This window comes from Theropithecus gelada, chromosome 7b, assembly GCF_003255815.1.
Source record: "Theropithecus gelada isolate Dixy chromosome 7b, Tgel_1.0, whole genome shotgun sequence".
NCBI lineage: Eukaryota > Metazoa > Chordata > Mammalia > Primates > Cercopithecidae > Theropithecus > Theropithecus gelada.
Genome location: NC_037675.1, coordinates 76,278,222 through 76,290,616, shown reverse-complemented (window position 1 = coordinate 76,290,616; position 12,395 = coordinate 76,278,222).

Sequence of the window (12,395 nt, the reverse complement as noted above, 5' to 3'; positions counted from 1 at the left end):
GACCCCGGGATGGGGGTGTAACAGGAAGAGCACAGCACCTTCTCTGAGCCTCAGTTTCCTTATCTCAAAAGCCTCGCTCAGGCGACGAGAGGGCATGTCACAGTTCACAACAACATGTTAGCTTGCTCCTTCCTTCCTCCTTTTGATAGCTGAGGACACTTAGGCCCAAGAAGGTGAAATGGCTGATGGAGAGTCGAGACTGAAGTGGAGTTCAGAGGCCTGGCTTTGTTTGTAACTCACCGAGTGGCACTGGGCTTCCCTCTGCCTTCACGTTTCATCTCTGACCTGAGGGGCCTGACTGGATGGCTCTTCTGGCTTTGACACGTTTCTATTGAGGCCCAGTCTCAAGTCTTAGTGGCCCTGGGTGGTCACTGGAGACTGTTCCTGTGGAGGCCACTTCAAGGCTGCCCCCGAGGTCACCCAGCCTGCTCCTACTGCACCCTGGGGTCACCCCTCCCCTAACGAGGAGCTCCCAAGATGTAGTTTTGGTTCCAAAGTTGAGGAGAGGGTGGTCCCAGCCATTTTTTAACAGCATCAAGAGCACAATCTCCTCCTCCTCTCCCAGGTCTTAGGGCTGCCCCAGCCCAGTGCTGCAAGCGCTCCCGAACTCCTTCGGCCCTCCTGAGAGGCACCCTGGGCTGGGTCTCAGGGCACTGAACAGCAGCTCCTACAGCCTGCTCGGGCTCCCCGACAGACGCAGGGACCAGCCGATGCTGCCTGGATTTAAATAAATCTTCTTTTTTTTTTTTTTATTTTATTCATTTTTTTTTTTTGAGGCGGAGTCTCCTTCTGTCGCTCAGGCTGGAGTGCAGTGCCACAATCTCAGCTCACTGCAACCTCCACCTCCCAGGTTCAAGTGATTCTCCTGCCTCAGCCTTCTGAGTAGCTGGGATTATAGGTATGTACTACCATGCCCAGCTACTTTTTTGTATTTTTAGTAAAGACAGGGTTTCACCATGTTGACCAAGCTGGTCTTGAACTCCTGACCTCAAGTGATCCGCCTGCCTCAGCCTCTCAAAGTGCTAGGATGACAGGCATGAGCCACCATGCCAGGCCTATTTTTTTTAATCCAAACCACTTACTATCAAACTCCCCTCTGCTTCTGACCTGCAAGGGGTGTGTGTGTGTGTGTGTGTGTATTGTGTGTGTATGTGTGTACGTGTGTGTGTGTGTGTTTGATCTTATATGTTGTTATATATACTGGGGGAAGAGAAGTTCCCCCATTCTCTCCTCAGCCTCACTTCCTCATCTGAGGCTGCTGAGGAGAAACCCACAGGGACCCAGGGGGACAGGGGCCTGCCTGGGGCTTGGAGGGGAGCTGGGATGTCCAGCAGAGTGGGGTGGCCGTGCTGAGGCAGCTGTCCTTGGTGCCCTGTTCACCAAGGCCTGGGAAGCCTGCAGGACACGCTGGTTAGAATGTGCTTCTGGCTGTGGTCATAGACGGGTGTGAGTCAGCCCCAAGAGACATACTTCGCCAAAGAAATGCACTTCCCAGGCCGGGCGCGGTGGCTCAAGCCTGTAATCCCAGCACTTTGGGAGGCCGAGACGGGCGGATCACGAGGTCAGGAGATCGAGACCATCCTGGCGAACACGGTGAAACCCCGTCTCTCCTAAAAAATACAAAAAACTAGCCGGGCGAGGTGGCGGGCGCCTGTGGTCCCAGCTACTCGGGAGGCTGAGGCAGGAGAATGGCGTAAGCCCGGGAGGCGGAGCTTGCAGTGAGCCGAGATCGCGCCACTGCACTCCAGCCTGGGCGACAGAGCGAGACTCCGTCTCAAAAAAAAAAAAAAAAAAAAAAGAAATGCACTTCCTCTCCTGCCTCTCCTCTCTGGCTGCAGCTGTTCTAAGCTATTGCCTTTGACCTACTGTGAACTGAGAAGAGCACCTATCCCCTCCCACTGGCCAGGCCTCTAGCTCAGCCCTGAGGACCCCAACCCAGGCCTGGTAGCATCTTCAAGGCTTTTGACTCCATGAGGTCACCCATGTAGCGGGCAGCCTCCCAACCCAGGCCAGTGACCCCTGTAGAGAGCAAGACAGAAACCAGAAAAGCTCCTGGAAACCTGAAGCAAAACTCCACATCCGCGGGCAGGAGCCTCGCAGCAGGAACGGGTAGGAAGGAGCCAGCTGGCCCACTTGGCTGTATTGGCAGCCATTCCAGCCATTTAGGTCCTAGGGATTTGCTTGTCATCTGTTTGTGGAGCACCCTCTATGTCCTAGACACTGACTAGGCATTGAGGATCCAGTGGGGACAGACACACAGGACCCTACTCTCGTGGACCACACGTGCAAGGGGAGAGACAGTCCATGTTCTAGTGCCAGAGGGTACTGGGTGGGCCTTTTCTGCTCCTCAAATTGGTGGCCAGACTCAGAGCTAAGGAAAAAGGGCCTTGAGTACCCCATATTCTAAAACAAAGGAACCATTTGGGACTAGGCACATTTGCCTACAGGATTTATTAAGAGATGGTTAAAGCAATTCTGCCATGCCCCCAGATCTCCCAGCGCCCCCTTCCTCAGTCTCCGTAAGCAGAAGACTGGGAAAGGGGAAGGAAGAGAGAGGGAGATGGGGTCACTGCAGTCCTGGGGTGCTGGCTCCCTCCCCTCCTCTCCCTGGATCTGGATTTGCTGTTGAGATCAGCCCACACGCTGTCTGGACAGGGAGGCTGGCGGAGGGCAAGATGGAAGAGGCAGAGACGGACAGGGCAGGGACTCCTTGGAGCACCCAGCAGTCATTGCCCATGGGTCAGGTGGACATGGCGGAAGGTGAATGTCCTTGAGCTGTCTTGTCCATGTCTTCCCAAGAGGGAGGCCTGCAGCTGTGCACACCCACAGTGGGTAGGCTGTGGGGTGGAGGTTGGGGCAGTAGCTGAGTGGTGGGGTGAGAGATAAAGAGCAATAGAGCAGAAGGGACCTCTCATATCAGGGAGCAGTGGTGCGGGGTGGCCCTGTGGTGAACCCACAAGAGAGTTAGCATCTGAACACCATCATGTCAGGAACATTCATAGCCAGAGAAGAAATGGCCACAGCTGACAGGGACTTTCCTGAAAGCTCTCCCTCCCCATCTGTGTGAAAGAAGAGAAAAGGGGAGAGAAAAGGAGGAGGAGGAGAGAGGAGTGGGGGTACAGGGGCAAACTACACCCCTCCCCACTTCCCTGGGCCAAATCCAGACCCTGCCTGGGGAAGGGAAAGGGTTAGTCTTGGTTAGAGGGACCAGCCTAGATGGGGCTGGGCCTTTAATAAGCTAAAGCAACAGGAACATGAGACGATCTGCCCGAGATACTGTTACGGGACAGAAAAAGGAGAACCAACATAGTTCATCCAGAAGCAATGATGGCAGGGGGAAAAAAACTTGCTCAATAAGCAAGTCACCCATATAAACAAATACATTAATAAGAAAATGTCTTGCTGCCAAAATGTGTTCTCTCATATTAGAGATGCTCTTGGATTATTTTACATTTTTCCTCTTAAGAGGTGAAGTCTCTTCCTTCTCTTTGAATCTGAATCGGCCTGGGTCTGCTTTGATCAGTAGACTATAGCAGAAGAGACCCCATACTTGTTTCAAGTCTGGCTTTCAAGAGGACTGGCAGCTTCTGCCTTGGTCTGTTGGAGCCCTACGCTATCATGTAAGAAGTCCAACTACCCTGAGGTCACCATGTTGGAAGGAAGCTCAAGCTGGTCATATAGAGATGTGGAAGAAGAGAGAGAGAGCAAGCGAGAGAGAGAGACTCAGCCAACCCCAAGCTATTCCAACTCCCAGTCATTACAGTTATCTTACAGAGCAAAGACAAGCTGTATCCACTGTGCCGTTTGATTTCCTTGATGCACAGAATCATGAAATACTGTAATAACAAATTGTTTTGAGGTAGTTTGTTGTGCAGCGATAGGAAACCAGAACAGAAAATAAGGAAAGGTGAAGACAGAGCGTTGGGGGGAAGGTACTCTAGGTCAGGAGGTTGTGGATGGTATATCTGTAGAGATGACATTGATGGTAAAGTTTGAAGGACAAGAAGGAGTTGATCATGTGAAGATCAGGGATAAGAGCACTCCAGAGGGCACAGCTGGTGGAAAGTGCTGGAAGGAACCCCAGTGTGACTGGAGCATGATGGGCAGGGAGCAGGGATATGGAATGTGATGTTGGAAGTAACCAGGGGCCAGACCATAAAGGGCTTTTGCAAGTCAGGGTAAGGAGTTCAAATGTTGTTATAATGTGAGATAAACCACTGCAGAGTTTCAAACAGGGGAAATAAATGACATTAGGTACATTTTTTTCTTTTTGAGACAGGGTCCCACTCTGTCACCCATGCTGGAGTGCAGTGGCACAATCTCTGCTCACTGCAGCCTCCACCTGCTGGGTTCAAGCAATTCTCATGCCTCAGCCTCCTGAGTAGCTGGGACTAAAGGTGCACACCACCACACCCGGCTAATTTTTGTATTTTTAGTAGAGACAGGGTTTTGCCATGTTGGCCAGGCTGGTCTCGAACTCCTGACGTCAAGTGATTCGCCCATCTCAGCCTCCCAAAGTATTGGGATTACAGGTATGAGCCACCACACCCAGTCATTAGGTACATTTTTGAACAATCACTCTGCCCATTATGTGGAAAATGGTCTCTAAGAGTGCAAAACTCAGAGTACAAATACCACTTCGAAGGCTGTGGAGAAGCCAGGCAACCAATTATGGTGGTTTGGTCTAGGGAGAAGTAATGAGGATAGAGAGAAGTAGATTGTTTGGTCTTAATTATGCATGTGGGCTGGTAACCCTGATCATTTATTCACTCATGAGCATTTTTTGAGTCTACAAGGCCTGGGTATTTTGTGGAAAACACATGTATGACAGGGCAAAGTATATTAGCATGCAAAAGTCTTCCCTACCTACTAAAGAAAATTCTATTCTGCAATAAATAAGGAGAATAAGGAGAGAGATCATAGCTGGAGAGGCTAAGTTGGTCTACCTCAGAGCTAGGAAAGAGAAAGGCCTTGGGGCTGGGACTAGAGAAGGAGTTTGGGGTTTTGCTGTGGAGTCTATATAAGACAGTTTGGGGAGTGGAAGAAGGGCTTTGAGGATGCGCTGTCATGCTCCCTAACATTGCAGGCCTGAATGTTCTTTGAGATATGCCCACTCAGTGAGACACTAGGCAGAGACTGAACCCAGGGGAGCGCCTCAATTAGCTAGGGTTACACAGAGAGAAATAAGACATTGTCGCTGACCTTAAAAAGTTCGTCAGCAGAATCAGATATACACGGGTGATTAGAATAGAAGGAAAGCAGGCCATGTAGTTAAATGAATGCAGCTGAAGCGCTGCTAAAGACACCTGAGACGACCTGCAGCTGGGGAAAATCAGAACTGGCTTTGCAAAGCTGGTGGCATTTAAGCTGTGACTTGAAGAGTAGGCAAGATTTGGGTCTGGGAAGATGACTGGGGAAGCCATTCTAGGTGGAGGCAACCCGTTAGCAAAGACCTCAGAGCTGGCAAAACCCCAACCTGTACAGGGACTCTCCCACGGTTCAGTTTGGCTGATGCTTAAGGCAGGCGAAGCAGAGGGTAACGGCTAAGGCTGGGAGGCAGGCTGGGCCCCAGGTGCCATGCTGGGGAGTTAGGGCTGTGCTAGGCTGCAAGAGGCATATTTTTTAAACAATGATGTGGCCGAGCACAGTGGCTCACGCCTGTAATCTCAACACTTTGGGAGGCCAAAGCAAGAGGGTTGCTTTGGCAATTGAGGTCTTTACAAAAAAATTTAAAATTATGGCTGAGCATGGTGGCTCACACCTGTAATCCCAGCACTTTGGGAGGCCGAGGCAGGTGAATCGATTGAGCCCCAGAGTTTTAGACCAGCCTGGGGAACATGGTGAAATTCCTTCTCTACAAGAAATACAAAAATTAGCTAGGAGTGGTGGCACAGGCCTGTAGTCCCAGCTACTCAGGAGGCTGAGGCTGGAGAATCTCTTGAGCCTGGGAGGTGGAGGTTGCACTGAGCTGAGATCGCACCACTACACTCTGGTTTGGGTGACAGAGTGAGACTCCATCTTAAAATTTAAAAAAAAAATTAGCCAGGTATGGTGGTGCACACTTGTGGTCCCAGCTGCTTGGGAGACTGAGGCAGGAGGATTGCTTGATCCCAGGAATTTGAGGCTGCAGAGAGCTATGATCATGCCACTGCACTCCAGCCTGGGCAACAGAGTAAGACCCTGTCTCTCAAAAAAAAAAAAAAAAAAAAAAAGAAATTAAACAATAATGTGATAAGATCATGGAATTTAGGGTTGAAAGAAAATTTACAAATAATCCATTTCCACCTCCTTATCTTACAAATGAAGGAGCTGAGGCCCAGGCTGGTCCAAAGTCATGTAAGTTAAGTGAGTCAGAATTTTAAAATGTACCATAAGTGACTGGGGTGGAATTGAATCCGAAGCCTGTGCTCACTGCCCATCACCACCTCACCTCCTCCTGAGGATGGAGGGCGAGAAGGGGAGTTGGGGCGGTGGGGAAGTGAGCTGGGTCCGCTCCCAGTCTGAGAGGCAGGCCAGACCATCTGCGGGTGGATTGGGTGGGTCAGCAGAAGAGGCCCCTCTGAAAACTCTGGTGGGAACTCGAGGCTCCAGACAGGGCGGTGACAGGCCAGAGCCTTGGTGTGGAAAGATGGCCGTCTGTCAGCACCAGATCCCAGCAGCTGTTTCCCTAAAGAAGCCGGACCCTTCCTTTTCCTGAGGGAAGCCTGGGGCGCTCTCCTTCCCCCGACCTTGGCTGTGACTGAGGCTGAGGATGCCCCACCTCAGAGGCTCCACCTCAGAGGCTCCAGGCCAAAAAGATGGTTCTTTTCTAGTCCCTGAGGTAACCTTGTGACCTTGGAAACCCTCAGGCAGGCAGGTCAGGCCGGGAGGAAGTTGAGGGCTCCCTCGCAGAGGTGGGTTCCCCGAGAGGTGTCGCCTGGGTGGCGGGAGAGAGTGCTGCCATTCTAGTAACCTCCCTGCACTGCTCTCTGCAAGATTGTTCCACTCCCTGTCCTCAGTGGCCTCTCCACTGCCACCCCGAGCCCTCGGTCTTCCCCTTCTCCTGTCTTCTCTGAGGCCCTGCCCCCGCACGCCCAGCCTGGGCCACCCAGGAGTCACCACGTGGGCCACAGCGCTGGGTGTTTCCAGACATGGGCCACCTGACGCCCACAGCGGGGGGCCTGAGGCTTAGGCTGGAACAGCGATCTCCTCCCTCCTCCTCTCCCTTTCAAAGCCCTCTCTGCCACGAGCCTCTCCCGGGGCCTGCGAAGCCCTCTCACTTGCCAGACACGCTGGAAGGAAGTCCTGCGAGGGTGAGAAATCTGCCCGAGGAATTCCAGCGTCTGGGAGGAGGTGGCGGCTGACAGCTGGCCACGGCTGCCGTGCAGAGAAGCCGAAGTTGACGTCTTGGGTTCACAAGTGGTGCCAGGCACATCAAGGTCCGACCCAGGGGTCATGCAGGTCCCCAAGTCAGAACCTGGGGTGCTCCTGGATTAGCTGGAAATACAGCTTCTCTCCAGACATGGGGGAGGAAAAGGAGGTCACAGGACTTTCCTCTCACATCCAAACCCAGGAGGCTCCGGGTGCCTGTGGGATCCTTCCTAGGAACCAGCGCTGGCCAGTCAAGATGAGCTCCAGCAGCAGAGGAGACACACGGGCTGCTTTACTGAGACCTTCCTCTTTGTGTGTGTGTAGAGCTGACTTCCCCTTCTTCCCCCTAGAATAAAACATGCCCACCCTCTTAGGAAAAGACTAATTGGTATGTGGCTGTGATACCAAGTGACTCTTAGAACCAATTATAAACCTGGTTGATATGGCCACGTGTTTCAGTAACTGTGCTGCTGAAACCATGCACTCAGTCAGGACTAGCCCCACGCTTCTGAAAATAACCAGTCGGCAACAGCCGCGTGCCAATGACCGTGCCGAAGATCAACCAGCACACGTTGACCCATCCTTGAACCCCACACTTCCCAAACCTATATGGGATCAATCCTCTGCTTTGCTCAGAGATGCTGTGCCTTGCAAGTACAGCTGTCCCTTGCTTAAGCATGCAATAAATTCAGCCTCTTGTTTCAGATAATGGGTGGTGACACCTTTCTTCAATACCCCCCAGAAAACTTTCTTACAATCTATCACAAATTTTCCAAAATCCAAAGAATGAGCAACACTTTTTTCCAGCTTTGGTACAAAATTGGGGCCGGAAACTCCTGCCCCTGGTCTCCCTGTCTCTGATCCCTCTGCCTTCCTCCCAGGACCCAGCTCCCTCCTGGGAGATTGTGGTGGACCCTCGTGTGTCCCCACGTGGAGCACCTACAAAACAATACAATTCCCTTTTGATAAAGTGGATGACGTCTCTTGGCATAATTTTTATTATGGTGCATTATTTCCAAAGACCCCCACTACCACCATCACCACCAGGGATAAGGTCAGGGAACAAAGCAAGAGGTGAAGGAGACACCCTGTCACATATACTCAGCTTCCCATACCAAAATGAGATCGTAATAGATTTGTTATTTTATAACTTGCTTTCTAAACTTAATATATGGTACACTGGCCGGGTACGGTGGCTCATGCCTGTAATCCCAGCACTTTGGGAGGCCGAGGTGGGTGGATCACCTGAGGTCAGGAGTTCAAGACCAGCCTGGCCAACGTGGTGAGACCCCCCCCCCCATCTCTACTAAAAAAAAAAAAATTAGCCGGGCATGGTGGCAGGTGCCTGTAATCCCAGCTACTCAGGAGGCTGAGGCAGGAGAGTCGCTTGAACCTGGGAGGCGGAGGTTGCAGTGAGTTGAAATTGCGCCACTGCACTCCACCCTGGGCAAGAAGAGCAAAATTGTGTCTCATACATACGGAGTTGTGTTTCCCTTCTGCTACAATATGATTTTTAAGTCTTGAGTTGTATTGCATCATTTGGATATTCCATAATTTGATTAAAGGATCTATTGTTGGATATGTAGGTCCTCTTTTTTTGTGTTGTTTTAATAAATAATGCTGTGATAAACATCCTTGTGGATATGTCTCTGGGTGAAGAGGTATTTCCCATCACAGAAATAGAAACGGTAGCAAAAAAATCAAACCCATCCTTCGATTGCACATTCTCCCTCCAGGTGCCTCTCTATCCCGGGCTTGTGCTTTAGAGCAACACACGTTTTGAAAGAGATGTGTACACCTTCAGTCTCTTTGTTGGCAGCTCCAGTCCCTACTGTAACACAGCCCCTGCTAAAGTGACTCTAGGGACCTCCCTGGTGCCGATCAGCAGTTTCCGTTTTCATCTTACTCAGCAGCACGTGTGGCTCTTAGAATATGCTCCCAGTCCTTTCCTCAGCCTGGAAGACTCCATGAAGTCTGGTCCCTGTCCTCCTTTGCAGCCCCGTCTCTTGCCATGCCCCCTCTTTCACTAAGGGCCAACACACTTGTCTTTTTCTCAGTTTCTGGAATCTGTAGTGCCGCGCAGGACCTTTGCTCACACTGTTTCCTCTGCCCGGAAATCCCTTCCCCCTCCCACACCCAATCCCTCAACTCTGTTGACTAACAGACACACATCATCTGGAACTCAACTAAAAGGTGCTTCCTCAGGAAAGCCTCCCAAACACTCCTCCGCATCACGGTGGGTCTGCTCCACCACTAGAGACTTAGGGAACTCTGTCTACTCCCTTACAGCTCTCCTCACTATATTATGAAAAATAAGTATATAATCCCAAAAATATATTCAATTTTTTTAAAAAAAGAGAACAAGGTTTTACAGGCTGGGCGTGGTGGCTCACGCCTGTAAACCCAGCACTTTGGGAGGCCGAGGCGGGTGGATCACTTGAGATCAGGAGTTCGAGACCAGCCTGGCCAACATGGCGAAATCCTGTCTCTACTAAAAATACAAAAATCAGCCAGGCATGGTGTCACGTACCTGTAATCCCAGCTGCTGGGGAGGCTGAGGCAGGAGAATTGCTTGAACTCAGGAAGCAGAGGTTCCAGTGAGCCGAGATCACACCACTGCACTCCAGCCTGGGTGACAGAGCGAGATTCTGTCAAAAAGAAAGAAAGAAATAAAAAGAAATAAAGAAAGAAAGAGAAAGAGATAGAGAAAGAAAGAAGAGAGAGACAGACAAGGGCTTGCTACATTGCCCAAGCTGAATTCAAACTCCTGGACTCAAGAGATCCTCCCACCTCAGCCTCCTGCCTCAGCCTCCCGCCTCAGCCTCTTGCCTCAACCTCCCACCTCAGCCTCTTGCCTCATCCTCCCGCCTCAGCCTCTTGCCTCAGCCTCTCAAGTAGCTGGGACTACAGGTTTGAGCCACCATACCTAGCTATTCCATGTATAATTTTTTTAAAGTAATTTTAACATTACGAATTTCATGCCAATATATTTCTTGTTTAAAAGCATAGAACAACTGCAGGTGTTATAAAGCTCTATTTGACCGCTGCCCACTCTCTTCCCCAAGAGGTCCCTTCCCCTACTCCCTGCAGAACTCCACTGTTAGGGGCTTAATGTAATCAGTATAGCAGTCCGAACTTGGGTTCCGCAGCCAAACTGCCAGGGTTGGATTCCTAGCACTCCCAATTCCTAACTGTGTAAGCTTAAGCAAGTTACTTAACCTCCCAGTGCCTCAGTTTTATCATTTGTAAAGATTAATAATAATAACTAATAGTGTGGTTTTAGGATTTCAGTAAAGCCAGGCACCGTGGCTCACGTCTGTAATCCAGCACTTTAGGAGGCTGAGGCAGGTGGATTGCTTGAGGCCAGGAGCTTGAGACCAGCCTGGGCAACATGGCAAAACCCTGTCTCTACTAAAAATATAAAAATTAGCCGGGCGTGGCAGCACATGCCTGTAATCCCAGCTACTCAGGAGGCTGAGGCAGGAGAATCTCTTAAACCTGGGAGGCAGAGGTTACAGTGAGCCGAGATCATGCCACTGCACTCCAGCCTGGGCAAACAAAGACTCCAGACTCTGTCTCAAACAAAGCAAAACAAAATACACACCCAGAATGTCTGAAGTGGCTGTTAAAATACTCCTCCCTTATCCAGCCACATCTCTGTGTGAGGCCAGATTTTCTTCACCTACTTCAACCAGAACAACTCATCATAGCAGATTGAACACAGAAGCAGATATGAGAGCACAGCAGTCTTTTATCCCTAAGGTCAGCATTGAAGAGGTTTTCAAAAAGGAAGATAATTCTACTCCTGTCACCAAATACTTTTAAAATATTTTCATAAAACATTTATGTTACCATATGTTGGATTTCTTGTTATTTTTTAATAATGAAATATTCTTAAGTGTCTTTTATAATTTCTAATACAGTAAATATCAATACTAAAAATACAAAATTTAGCAGGGTGTGGTGGCCCACGCCTGTAGTCCCAGCTGCTCAGGAGACTGAGGCGGGAGAATTGCTTGAATCCGGGAGGCGGAGGTTGCAGTAAGCCGAGATCGTGCCACTGCACTCCAGCCTGGGCGACAGAGCGAGACTGTCTCAAAAAAAAAAAAAAAAAGAGTGGTAAACATCTCAGAATCTTACTAGGTGGGACCACGGTTTTCTGCCAGTCCCTGTCACAAAGCTCTCTGTGACATGGGGAAGGAAATTCCTCGTGAGTTCTTGGGGTTGTGCCATGGTGCCCACAGTGTGCGATGGCTCACTGAGTCTTAGGCCAGTTAGGCTCTGAATTTGTAGATCCTTTTAGGTTGTCCTTCAAATTTAATTATTAGATTTTTTAAACATTCTGCCTTCCTTTCATGAAGTATTTTCTAAAAACCATGAAGCATTTTAAACTTCATTTGATTTTGACAATTCTTCTATTACCTATTCTGAATTACCCGGACACTAAGAAAGGGGGCCATGGAATGTTTAAGATCACTTAGTCAGAAAGTCTGTTTAAAATTCTGGTGTCAAGCAAGTACTTTGTAAAGAAAATAGAAATGGTGAAATTTTTTCAGCTGTTCTAGTAGGATGCAAATACAGCGGCAACACAGCTGCATGAACATTAGTGCTGCACTGTCCTGATAGCCAGTCCAACCAGCAGATCAGAAACACGAAAATGTGAATGGCGGCCAGGTACGGTGGCTCACGCCTGTCATCTCACCACCTTAGGAGGTTGAGTGAGGAGGATCACTTGAGCCCGGGAGGATAAGACCAGCTTGGGTACATCGAGAGACCCCCATCTCTACTAAGAAGTTTAAAAACTAGCTGAGCATAGTCCCAGCTACTCTGGAGGCTGAGGTGGGAGGATGACTTGAGCCCAGGAAGTTGAGGCTGCAATGAACTGAGATTGCGCCACTGCACTCCAGCCTGGACGACAAAGCAAGAACTTGTCTCAAAAAAACAAAACAAAACAAAACCAAAACCCACAAATCCTGTATTTCTGGACCTAGCACCCACACGCTCACACACGCTTCCTGCACCCACAGACACGGGGCACTTGCTCT